The following is a 13,105-nucleotide window of genomic DNA, read 5'->3' as shown; positions in this document are numbered from 1 at the left end:
CACAATGAAATATATTCACTGAAATAGAGGAGGGAGGGGTCTGTCCGTAATAGAGATAGTAGTATGTTATAGTTACACCACTGCATAAACATTTTGACCACCTGGGCTTAGGGTACTTGCTGTTTTTTCGTCCTGTAATGGTGCTCATGACTGTACACATTTATATTGTCCATATATTGTTGTATATACTTATAGTGTGTGTAAGTTCTCATGAGAACATATTGTAACCAATCAAATATATTTCACTTTCATTGCTTTTCCTCACAAGGTTCTTCCAGCAATGCAACTATTACTCCAGATGCCAATTGCCCATCAGCAAATGAACATGGTACGTACAAAACTTATATCGAACTTAAAGTTTGCTGATATAACATACTTTTTAAAAATATCTTTTGTTCGATTTTACAGCACAAGTCATTTCACTTCCTGTTCAAAATCTAAACCTTTTGGTTTAAGCTAGTTGACCATTTGTTAAAAATTCTTTGGAGCAAAATGACTGTACTACACTCAGGCTTATTGTAGTTCTGCAGTTTTGTTCTGCAGTTTTGTAGTGACCATGATCAGAATGTTAATATGTCGGCGGCAGAATTGCACATATTAAAGCTTAAAACAAAACAAATATAATCAATTTTATATAATTGTGCTTGCTCACTGTGTTTGTTCCCTTTTCTCTGTAATTTCTGTTTGTAGTGTCTGTGAGTGATGATAGTCAAATACTAGACCAGGATCAAGACCAAGGCTCTATAGCTGTGATGAGGCTGTTCATCCATCCTACGACCAAGAGGGTTAGTGGTTTGGCTGTCATGTTCTACTTCATTTCTATCTTTATTGCAGTGGTTAGAAAGTTCTTTGCTTATGCATACAGCAAGCATTGCATTTCATCATTTTTGGTTTTGATGATAATTGTAATATTTTTAGTCGTGATGCATGCATGTGTATGTGTTGTGAAGTAAAGCTTGTAAACACGATATCTCACAGAGAGAAGCGTGGACATATCATGTCAGAAATGTCAGATTTTTGATCAGATAAGTGACATGCAAGGTGATATATTACAGGGTATTTATTTTGCATCTATTATCTCCAAAAGTTACTGGAGTGACAAAGATTTGTAGTATCTTAGGGGAGTATTTGTCACCATGACACTCAGGCAAACCCTTGTTAGTACTCAGTGTGCCAGTGAGCATTCCTATCCTAACAAGTGACAAATGTCATGTCCAGTGCATGATGTAATTCCCAATGTGATTGTTTCTTATTAAAACTAATGAGTCTCACATAAACATCCATGACAGAAGTGAATTACATTAAAGTCATTAACTTGTAGCTTCTGTCCTTCTTAAATGTGAATGGTACCATTACTTCCAGTCATTACATTCTGCTGAAATAGCAAATGGTTTATTCTTTTTATCCCTATTAAAAGTATTTTTTTGTTTCAGCTGATTTCTTCCCGGTGGAGAAAGTCCTTAAGAAGAGGCAGAAGAAGGGAGAAACTCAGTATCTGGTCAAGTGGCACAGATACTCTTGCAAATATAATCAATGGGTAGATGCAGGGAGCATCTCAAAGGAAGCCCTGGATATGTATAAAGGCATTTAAGGATTTCCACTTATATCTCCTTAATTTTTTATTTAGAATAGCATAATTGTTTAAGTAGTAGCTGGGCAAGTGTTTGGTTGTATGTTGAGTGTAATTAAGATGTTTTAGTAGAGTAAATGCCAGGCTACGGCATGACGTTGTCATGTTTCCTTGTTTAGGTATATGAGTTCTTTTAAGCAATCAAGTAGAACACAGTCGACGTAGAGTATTAACAAATAACATGTTACAATTTATTGCGTTACATTATGCTGTACAGGACAGATATAGACGACATGTCCAAGGTTACTTGTTGACAGATGGAGAGACAGGGTGAACAAGGATGAGCAGACGGCATGCTTTAACTTATATATCAATATGCAAATACACAGCTCATTAACATACAGGTGCAGATTATACAATGTAGTGCATCGTTTGCACACGTACATATGAATGCATATTCAATAACATTACATCCCCCTTTCTTTAATAAGTTGGGAGTCTTAGATAGGCTACAATTCAATTAAACTTTCTTAATAATTACAAGGGCTTTGTGTAAGTCTGGTAGTATTTTGCAAAAATACTACACAGCTTGTAAAAATTATAAATCCAACATTATTCTCTTCTTTACTCTCTGACCAGACCTAGTAACATAAACATCTTCTTGTGGGTCTGGACCTTCTGGTTCTGGTGCCAGAATATTTGCTATTTCTGAACTGGGATCAGAGTTATGGGTTATAATCTCTGACTGAGGTAGAACCTTTTCCCCTTCCTTTAAATGTTTCCTATTCCTCCTCAGGATTCCGCCCGAGTCGGTTTGAATTTCATACGATCGTGGTTCATGTATTTGCTTTAGTAATGTACCTGGGGTCCATTTGCCTGAACTTTATAGTCTTGTACATGTACACTTTGTCCGGGAACCAACGGACTAAAAGGTTTTGCTGTTTTATCATGATAGAATTTCTGTGTGCCCTGCCTATCCTGCATACGGTCAAAAATTGAATCACAAACAACATTCTTATTGTGTACTCTGACAGGAAGATTAGATTTCACCTTACGATTGAGCTGTATTAATATATATTTAATACATTTACATGTGTGGTTGGGGTTTCTTAAATGTATTATTAGGAAATATGAATAAAATATTTGTATTTGTGAAAAGATGCATGGAAAAATGAGAACATTTTCTAAGGGCATCGGTAGCATATTGCATGTTTGAAGTATTTTAGACAGCTGCTGTGTATGTCAATGTTATTTCTGTTATGTTTATGTTTATTAGTTGTAGTAGCAGCTGTAATTGTCAGTAGTTTGGAGGGCATTCGATTGACAGGTCTTGAGTGAGACAGACACCTCAATAGATGTACTATATGCATGCAACTCATCATGTATGCTTGCTCTTTTCAACCACGCATCGCTCCGCGGGAAAGCTTTCATAATTATTTATATACTAGGACACATTATAACACCCTAACAACGCCCATTTCAACAGTGTTATAGTCAAATACCAGTTTAATATGGTATAAGTTGATGTACAGATTTAGCCTGCAGATATAAAGTTTTGGATACTTTTCCATTTTTTCTAAACCTAAAACTACAACCCATGGTGATAGGTCATTTGCTTAGTGTGGTCAAAAGTGTAGAACGCCCTCCCTCCGGATCTCTGCATCATTCCGAGCATTCATAGTTTAAGAAACGTTTGAAACATCTCTTTCCAAAATCTGATTATTACTTTATGAGACTAACTGCAGAGAAACAAACATTGTTTCAACTTTCTTTTTTTTAGTAATGTCTGCCTTGTAGTTTGTATCATATTGTCTGCTTTGTTTACAACACAACCATACATGCCTTGTTTTCAAGGCCATGCATAAACCTTTTCATTCAAAAGGTTTTTCTTGTACACAAAACAGCTTGCTTTCACTCATAATGCTTTATTAAAATGTGACATATGTATCATGTCGATAACATGACATAAGAAAAAAATATATACTAGGCACACAAGTATGTAGACAAATTTGAGTAAAAAGTTTTTATTTGCTCATTTATAGGATTTTCAATTTATAACCATTAACATTACAACCATTGAACTTTCTACACAGCATTTCTACCCCCTATCTGGGGCAATGTCAGCAAATATTTTACTAAGTTTTGCCCCCATATCAAGTATGAGCTGAAGTTTGTCATGAATGGTCACATGCTGTGTTTTAAAGGTTTTCAGTTTTGAAATTTGGTGACCTCAAACAAACTTTCACCTCCCCAAAATTTAATAAGGGTTATGCACCTACAGAGTTTGATGTACATGTAAGCTGCTCATGTTTCTATCTATGCATCTGTTGAATCTTTTGTTTATGGATATACGTTGAATTTATTGATGAAACTTAATTGGACTGTTACCGCCACTTGACCTCAACCAAAACAAAAAATTTCCCTGAAAATTAAAGAGATTATGTTCTCACTTTAAAACAATGTTTTGAAGTTTAAAAAGCAGTCCGTTGAAATATGCGTCAAGAAATTCAGAGAGATATAAGATACTCAGGCCAAGGTCAACAGTCAAAGTTTCAGCTAGGTCCACAAAACTTCAACTACCTAATACTGCATTAGATTGTTCTCATATTTTTCACCACTGCTGACCCTCTTGATTCAATCTAAAACAATTGGAATTATCTGATATATGTAACATTAACCTAGGAACAAAATTTGAAGGGCAAGCATTTTTGCATCTAGTGATATTGTGTTAAAATGTAGTCATTACACAAACAACATCTCATGATTCTCTCAGCTTGTGTGTAGGAATAAAACGAAGAATTAAGAAACATTATGAGACTACTTCACATACCACTGTTAACCCATTTCTTGCAAAATGTTAGGTTTGGGCAGGAAAAGACGTAACATACAACAGAAAGCCATATATTTGAGCAACTTGGAGGGAAAAATTGCAATGACTTTGCAGCAAGCAGCTTGGACTTATTTACTATTTATATGCCACATAGTACACCACCGAGAAATCTCTTTTAGTGCTGCTGTTAGTATACATACATTTTTCTTGACCACTGTACTAGCACTAAAACTTTTCATGGATTTCTGCACAAGAACAAATAATGTTCTTTACATACTATAATAAGAGACATTGGTAAAAATGGTAATATGAAGTAATATGAAAAGATGAAAATAACTGTTACTGATCACCAACATTATACTGTAAGCGAGTTAACCAGATGTGCTACTCCCAGTGACATTAGTGAAAGATTCAACTTGGAAATAATTTTGGTTTTGCAATGAGGTCAACGCTATGTTGGTAAGGACAGAGTCCACAGCCATAATGAAGTATTTGGGGTTCCTTGCCACGGATGATGGTACCAGACCCTTCATTCATGGATTCTCTGAACCAGTCTTCGTGGGAACCAGACACAATTAACTTCTTTATGTGGTATGTGATGCAGTGCGGCTCATCTTCTGGCAAATTGAATACTCTTACATTATCAGATATAATCATCATTTGACATGATTCCGTGTATACCTGGTAGTGCATGTATCTTGGATATGTGTCTTCTTCTGCACATGCGGAGTAATGAAATGAACATGAAATCATTTTAAAGCATGGATTTACCTATTGGGATTGGTAACTTCTGGTACCTTAAAAACTCGCAATTGGACTTATGAATGAACTTAATATTACAAATTTGGTAATTATTCTCTAATCAGTAGAGCTGCTACATGTAAATTACACGTAGGGGCAATACGTGTGATCACTTAAAACCTTACTGTTATGACTTACAAATTAGAAAGGTAGGACCAGCTTTCTAGAACCATTCAGTACTTCAGCAAGAAATAAACAATGAAAGATATCACCTGAAACATAAAATTCACTTAAGAAAAGTTGTCCAGTCTGTCTGATATCCTAGAAATATTGAGTTCTGTTCCCATTACTTCAATGGAAATCTCAATTACTTAAGTTTAAAAGTTATTCAGAAGTTGAGATATGCTTTTATTATTTGGGACCCAGTTAAATCGAATGAACAGCACCCTCATCCACTACTCAAAGGTGATCATATGCATCATCCTGACATAGATATATGTATTACCATTAAACACAAAGAATACATTTTAAGTTTATCCGCAATATAAGACGGTTGACCTTGCATTACACTCTTGACTACCTTGGTAGGCCAACTAGCCAGTTTGACTTTGAACATTGGGCTTTTAGATAATGACTTTATCCCCTTAGAACCGTGTACATTTGTCTTAATTACTTTACTAAAATATTGTCTTGAATTGTCACCTTTGCAAACAAAGTCCTCAGTCATACATATGCAACATTAATATGTTTGGGTCTGGGAGGGTCTTTTGTGATTTATGGGGAATTGAAATTGGACATCTTATACATACTAAGAGAAATTCAACACAGCTATCTTACCACTTGATGGTAACTTGGGTTTAACTGAGCACCTTCCATCACAAGTTGCTGGACTTCCCCCTGTCAGATTAGCTAAGGGAACAGAGGGTGGTAATTAAAGGCTGTGCTTCTTCTTGGCAAAACGTTACTAGTGGGGTTCCACAAGGGTCTGTATTAGGTCCCTTGTTGTTTGTTGCCTATATAAATGACATCGACGGAGATATTTTGTGTAAAGCTAAGAAGTTTGCTGATGACACCAAATTGTATTCTGAGGTCTCTTCCAAAAGCGATTCTGAGAAATTTCAAGCGGATTTGGATAAGATTTTTTCCTGGTCTCAGGGGTGGCAAACAAGGGCGGCGGAAGCACTTTTAATCTGGGGGGGGGGGGGGGGGGCACCGACGTCGAAGGGCACTTTGCAGAAATTTGATTGGACTGATGCAGCCTGATATTTAGTACACTTTATAACTCTTATTGTATTATCTTATTTGCGTATACACATCACTCCGTCAACGCCCCCCCCCCCCCCACCATCGAGGAAAAAATGCATACTAGCACTGCAATATCCAATGTGCAAATTGGGAAACAAGGAACAAGTTTTCTTTCGAGACAAAATGAGGTGAAATCATTATAAAGTCCCTGCACACGCGATCGATACATGCATGAAAGCAAATGAAATATGTCAAAATACGAAAGGATGGGGTAGGTTATGGGATATTAAACTATACTCATTATTCACAGTAGGCTATAAATGGCTTCTGCTTATTAGAAAGTTACAATATAATATAGCAATGCATTTTTGGAAATGCATTAGAATTTTTTTTTTGAAATTGAATATGCATAATGGCACTCACCAGAATGTTAGAAGCAGTTGCGGAGCTAGGGGTATTGATCAGGGGGTCGAGAATGGTCTGTAGGGGCGCTTTCGACACTATCTAAGCGGAGCGCCACCACAGGTTCGCGCGAAGCGTAGAGAAATTTTATGAGTCAAGATACTCCCTAGATCGCCGGAAATTACCCTTTCCAGGCCTTGCTAATTTGCAGATGAATGAAGAATAAATAGGTGTCATCGCCATTTTGTCAGAAAATTACACCAACAAAACGTGACAAATGTCAATAGGTAGATGAGAGCGCAATTAAAAAGTCAGTTATCGCGAATAAGTGAAAAGTGGTAAAAAGCTGAAAAGGGCACAAGCAGTCCATTTGAGTCCGTCAGGGGGGCATCCGCCCCCCTGACTGTATGGACGCTCCGCCACTGGTTACAAACCTTGTGGTATTAAACATTTAAAACTTCCCGAAATATTTCATTCGACGTGGGTTTCGCTTTGTAAACTCTTTAGCGATGTCCCGTATAACTAATCCGTCCATTCTTGCTTTATGGATATGAAGCATTAGCATATTATTATACCGTTTACACCAATTGAGCTCCGCAAGTATGTCTTTATCCGGCGTTGTACGGAGAAGGATCTCTCTCCGGAGGCTGCGCTCATTGGTGCCAGTAGGTATATGTGTATTAGGCATGCAGAGAACATTCGGAATAGCCAGGCGAATGTCATTGTGGTCAGACAGGAGAGATACTAACAATTTTTCCATTCGATATAGCTTTGAGTTTGACCCACAGAAATTCATTAATAGTTCTTAATTAGGATTAGATCTCTTACTGAAATATCGCTGACCTAATAAGGTGATCAAGAGTACAATTTTATGTAGAAAAAGGGCACATTTTTAACCTGAGGAAAAGTGGGGGGCACGTGCCCCTGTGCCCCCCTCCCCCCCCCCCCGATTCCGCCGCCCTTGGTTGCAACTATAGCCAGTAATTGTCTTTGATACAACTGTATCTAGTATATGTTTATCGAAAAGGCTGTTTTGGAACTTGGAACGCCGATCGTGACAATAATAGGCAACAAAGTGCTGCAGCTCTATACATATAAAGTCTGTTAATCAATGATAGGCCCGGGCCTAAAGTGCTACATACTGGCTACGCCCTGATAGTTCTAAATTAGGATTAGATTTCTTACTGAAATATCGCTGACCTAATAAGGTGATAACATGTACAATTTTTATGTAGAAAAAGGGCACATTTTTAACCTGAGGAAAAGTGGGGGGGCACGTGCCCCCTGTGCCCCCCCGGTTCCGCCGCCATTGTTGTTACTGTAACATATACTTTGTTGTACATTCAGTAGTACTACAGTATATATTTGCTACAAATGCTAGGGATTTTCCGGTGATGTTAATGAAGTCAGTGATCTCTACCAGTTTCTACAACATACATTACATTTTTCATACTTGCAGCTTGCAGTTAGAGTAGTTCTTTAGACTGGTCTGATGTCAAACTTCATGATATCTCCTTCAGATGAGAGCCTGGGTAGTTGCCCAGTGTTCATACCAACATCCCGTTATCCCCTATTCAGATTGCAGCTTGATGACGTAGATGCATTCTCCTGACAATAACCTTTGGTCAAAACAGTAGAAGCTGGTTCCTTCAAAATAGCAGTACTCTATTGCCACAGATGTTGTACCAAATTTGGTGCCCCCAGCCCAATCAGTTCACATTGTGCCCCTTGGATTAATTCTCAGGCATAAATTAATTGGTTACAAGGGGGGCCACTTGAAGTCCTTTCCTTTAGATTCAAAGTCTGTACCTTTGCTGCAATATTTTGCTTCTTTTTCATAGCTTGTATAAAGATAGCTTTAAATGAACCATAATAGACACTTTGTCTATTGATCTCAAAGTTACAACGATTGTGGATACTCAGTTAATTTTCAGTACTGTGATAGATCATCGAGTTCATGACTAACAATTCTGATGTCATAATTGTCTCAATCCCTTAACAAGCATCCTTGGAGCAAAACTTTAGAAATTATAGGTCTGTTGGATTGGTCTGGCCTTCAAGTTGACATGTTGCTCTCCTGATTGTATCGAACTCAAAGCTGTTCATGAAAAAGAAATCATTCATTTCAAATCTATTAATTCCACAGTTTTTTGTCAGTTTGGTTCAAGTTTCCGTTTAGTGATTATTCATTTCTATGTTGAATTATACATCTAGTACATTGTACAACATTTATTCAGATAGGCTAAGATAAACACATTTAATTTGTAATATAAACTACAACTTTACAATAAGAATCATCAAGGTTAGTCCATCATCAGAGCTTCACTGCAGAGAAAACGATCCTTTTTATCTAAGGTTGGTTATTTAGTACAGCTATTGCAACCTATGTCAATTATATTAAACCAATTCCACTAATGTATCAATATTGGAACAAAGAACAGAAAGTATGACACCATCATTCCATGATGGATTTCCAACTTAATTATCGAACTGCCCTGGAAAAGGATTTTAGTTCAGCAAATGACCTATACAAGTATGTCACGTAGATACAGATTACCAATTCTGTTTATATATCCTGATTCTTAACTTTATAATGATATACTGATTTTGTCATTGCAGACTGTCTGATACAGAGAAGATGCTCAATAAAATCCAGGGAGGTCCACTAGTTTAGGGTCTTTGGTGGCTGGAGTTTTTTCGAGTTTAACCCCTCTGTGGAGACGATAGTCACTAGGTGGGCTTTAGTTTGGATGGCTGTTCCCTGAGGAGGGTGGTGCCAGGTCTGGGATAGCCAATCTGCGTAAGCTTTCAACGACATGGTCTCCTGTTTACTTTGACAGAATTGCTTATTTATCTGTCAAACAAAAGTTTTGCCTACCCTTATTCCAGTTTATCTTTATTTCCATAATGATGTCACTTTTCCACAAACGTTTAACCTACCAGACGGTCAACGTGAATCACATTCCTACACTTCCAATCATTCAATTTTTACTGTTTACTTGCTATTTCTGACTATCTGACTTGAGAGTGATTTCAGGTATACTAACTGGTATCAAAACACCAATTAAATCCAGACTGCTAACTTAATACAAAGTAAATAAAAAAGGTTGCAACATAAGTCCAAGAGAAAATGAAATTATAAACTTATTCCCACATTTTAAATGGATATTGAGGTCACAAACAATGTAAAATCTATATGAAAATTTAAAAAATTAAAAACTGTTACATATTTGGTTAATTGCAAAAAATCATTTCAATTTCTTGTCCCTCAATCAAGATATGGCCGATTAATTCACTTGACTGATTGCAACCTACTTTGACTGGCTGAACCCTTGATTCTTCCCTGGAGTGGCGGTACCACTGCGATGTCAAATATTCTTCAAAAGCTCTCCTCGTTAAAATCTTCTTAGAGATTTATCCTTCGAAATCTGATATATTTTCTGAATGTCTCCATTTTTAGATAGGAACGATATTTTTCCTCTGTAGAAAAAGGGAGTTAAATATTGTATAACAAGAAAAAGATGAAGATTGTAGCTAAATTTCAATTTCATCTTCATAAACTCAGCTGTAAGCAGCCTGTGTTTACACAAAAACACCTCACAAATATCCTATTCTGGCTGACAAAGAGCTACAAGAATGTGGTATGAATCTAAAGATGCAGAAAATTCGTATATCAACTAAAGTATATCAACTTGAAATATTGCTTTCATAGTTCCTTTTAGTCCTATGTATTGCATTTCTGTCATGTTGTCTTATTTCTTAGTACAGAAATGAATTGGTACCAGTTCAGTGTCTTATTGAGCTACTGTATCATTCTCAGTAACAAGTCACTAGGTGGGGGGGGGGGGTCAATATACATGTTGGGAATCAGAGAAATATAAATAAAAACACAGCAGGCTTCATTTACTTGGTTGAGTGCAAATCTAGAACCAGAATGTAAACATTCCATGGTTTCTTGCTACAGCTCATTGATTAACAGGGAACACTCCAAGTAGTTAATCATGAAGCATCCCCTGAAGTTATGTGTACAAATTGTTGTTACCAAAATATGCTAGCCAGGGCTCTTTATTAATATGAATGAACCAGGCATTCTATTAGCACATATCAGCATGTGTCTGCTATCTACAAATATCACTGATCCAATTTTGAAGATCAAACATATGATTTCTACATAACTAACTGCAATTTGATAAATAATCCCTCATCCGGTACTCATCATTAGTCATGACATGAGCACAGAAAACAATTACGTTCAACTACTCACTAAAAATTGTAGTGGTCAATAATTGCCTTGTGAAGTTATTAATCATACACACTTGTAACCGTAATATTGTTAAGCCACACCTCAAAAATACAGTTATCATATTGGAACCCACATTGCCATTTGTAGGCAACCTTCCAATAACATACTCATGTTTAAAGAAACTGTGACTAATGATTGTCAAGTTATTACAATTTGAATATTTTGCTGTTTCATCCTATGACCTCATTAATATTCATGATATGAGCATCAACATCAATAGGATTCATTAACTCATTGTCGACCACCCACCCATCAAGTGTGGCATTCATCAATCATTCCCTTCTGAAGTTATCATGCATACAAACTAAAGAGTCACACACACCCATACACACACGCCGACCTAACTACAAAGGTTCTTTTGATTTCAGCAAGGAGCCAAAAACAGTATCTGCCAAAAAACATACATTTCATATGATACTTCTCTTTTGGATTTTTGGTCTCGATATTACTAGTGACTCAATTACTGCACAATGTTTTCATGAAGTGCAGTAAATAGTACTACAGATATTATGACAGCTGTTTACATATGTTACCAAAGTTACATTACCACATTCATTATATCATGCAAGGAATTCACTCAAGTAAATTAGGGAAATATAATAGTTCTGGATATCTGACAAATCTATGAATAGATAACATTCCATATGAGATGCTGACGTTCATACTGAAGAGTGAGATTTGTGGTAGTGAATGTAATGAATGCAGTGGAATATTCGAATACCTACTCCAAATCTGAGGGGTTCTGGAACGGACTACATTCTGAAGTGACGTCACATCGAAAAACGATCAAAATCGGAAGAGAAATCGAATAGCTATCCGATACAAGGAAACGGAGTCAATATCAAAAGTTAGGAGAGGGCTATTCCACATCGAAATGGCTCAGCAGATTGCTAAACAGGTCCTTTATCAATGTGGCTAGAAGACCCGACGAAAAACTGGCTGTTTTGATTCCTCCGGGAAAATCGGATAGTATTCCGATAAAAAATCGGTATAGTGTGACCGGGCCTTATAGCGTTGACTAAGATGGTAGTTGATTATAAATGCAAGTCTCTTATTCTAAATTGATGTATGTTATTAATATTAGTTTAAAAGCTGAAATTAACAAAAATCCAAGTAGGAATTAAAAAAATCTGCAACTATAAATTAATTGAATTTCTTTCAGAGAATTCTGAGTTTTGCGTGTTTCTTGATATAGTTCATTCAAATATAATTTTTATTTTCATATCAATTGAAGGGAGCAATGATCAGCTCACATATAGCTTCATATATTAGTTATTATGTACAGTTACAATGTTTAAAATATACTTACTTCTACATAACATATTTCCATTCCATAAGAATCTGTCAACGTGTTGTCAAGAACACTACAAGTTGCCTCACTGAAAGTCACTGTCACATTCATTCCTCCAAGAAAAGAGGAAAACTGGAGAACCTTCTGACAAACAGAACAGTTTGGCTGGAGATTTCTACCTCTGTCAGTTGGCAAAGCATTTGCCTGGATCTAAACAATCATCGATTATCATTTTGGATAGTGGCTAAAAAGGAAAAAAAGAGTTTAGTAAAATGAGATTTGATGTTCAAAAGGTTCTATATGCAAATGGCCCAAAAACTTCTTAATACAGATATTTTTTGTTTACAACATAAACACCCATAAAGAAAGCTTTCCGGCACTGAAATTTAAACAACAAAAGTAAATCCTACACAGAGATGACAAATAAAAGATAGTCACAACGAGTGTTATTTTTGTTGTTGAGGATGATACTACGTGTCTTACATTGGGGGCAGCTTTGTAAGTTTACAGTGAAAAGATGTATGATTAGATTACCTGGAACATTGAAATTTGATTCCATCTGTCCACTTCATTTAATGGGAAAGTGGTGATATTGAGTTTCTCAACAGTTTATTTGCTGTTTAATTTTGCAGAAGGAAATCAAATTTACTGTACATGTATCTGTAACAGGAAGTAATAATGTATGAAACAGTTATGTAATTAATTTCTAAGTTCCTTTGAGGT

General features: G+C 36.3%; 1 protein-coding gene across 5 annotated transcripts in view; it reads right to left on the bottom strand.

Moving 5' to 3' along the window:
• Positions 1-3,152: 3,152 nt before the first annotated feature.
• LOC139977738 (uncharacterized) overlaps positions 3,153-13,105 on the bottom strand; it is a 66,433-nt gene continuing 56,480 nt past the window's right edge. The window contains exons 18-21 of one of the 5 annotated variants that reach the window (XM_071987304.1): positions 12,401-12,626; positions 10,104-10,268; positions 5,979-8,886; positions 3,153-5,116 (exon numbers count right to left, since the gene is read on the bottom strand). The gene's annotated coding sequence lies outside the window, so the exon portion shown is untranslated. Of the gene's footprint in view, positions 8,887-10,103; positions 10,269-12,400; positions 12,627-13,105 lie in introns of all 5 variants that reach the window. The other 4 variants (XM_071987306.1, XM_071987305.1, XM_071987302.1 and 1 more) reach the window with 4 other exon arrangements.

The sequence above is a fragment of the Apostichopus japonicus genome, chromosome 12 (assembly GCF_037975245.1).
Source record: "Apostichopus japonicus isolate 1M-3 chromosome 12, ASM3797524v1, whole genome shotgun sequence".
Taxonomy (NCBI): domain Eukaryota; kingdom Metazoa; phylum Echinodermata; class Holothuroidea; order Aspidochirotida; family Stichopodidae; genus Apostichopus; species Apostichopus japonicus.
The sequence above is the reverse complement of the archived record's forward strand: the minus strand, read 5'-3'. Positions and strand labels throughout refer to the sequence as shown.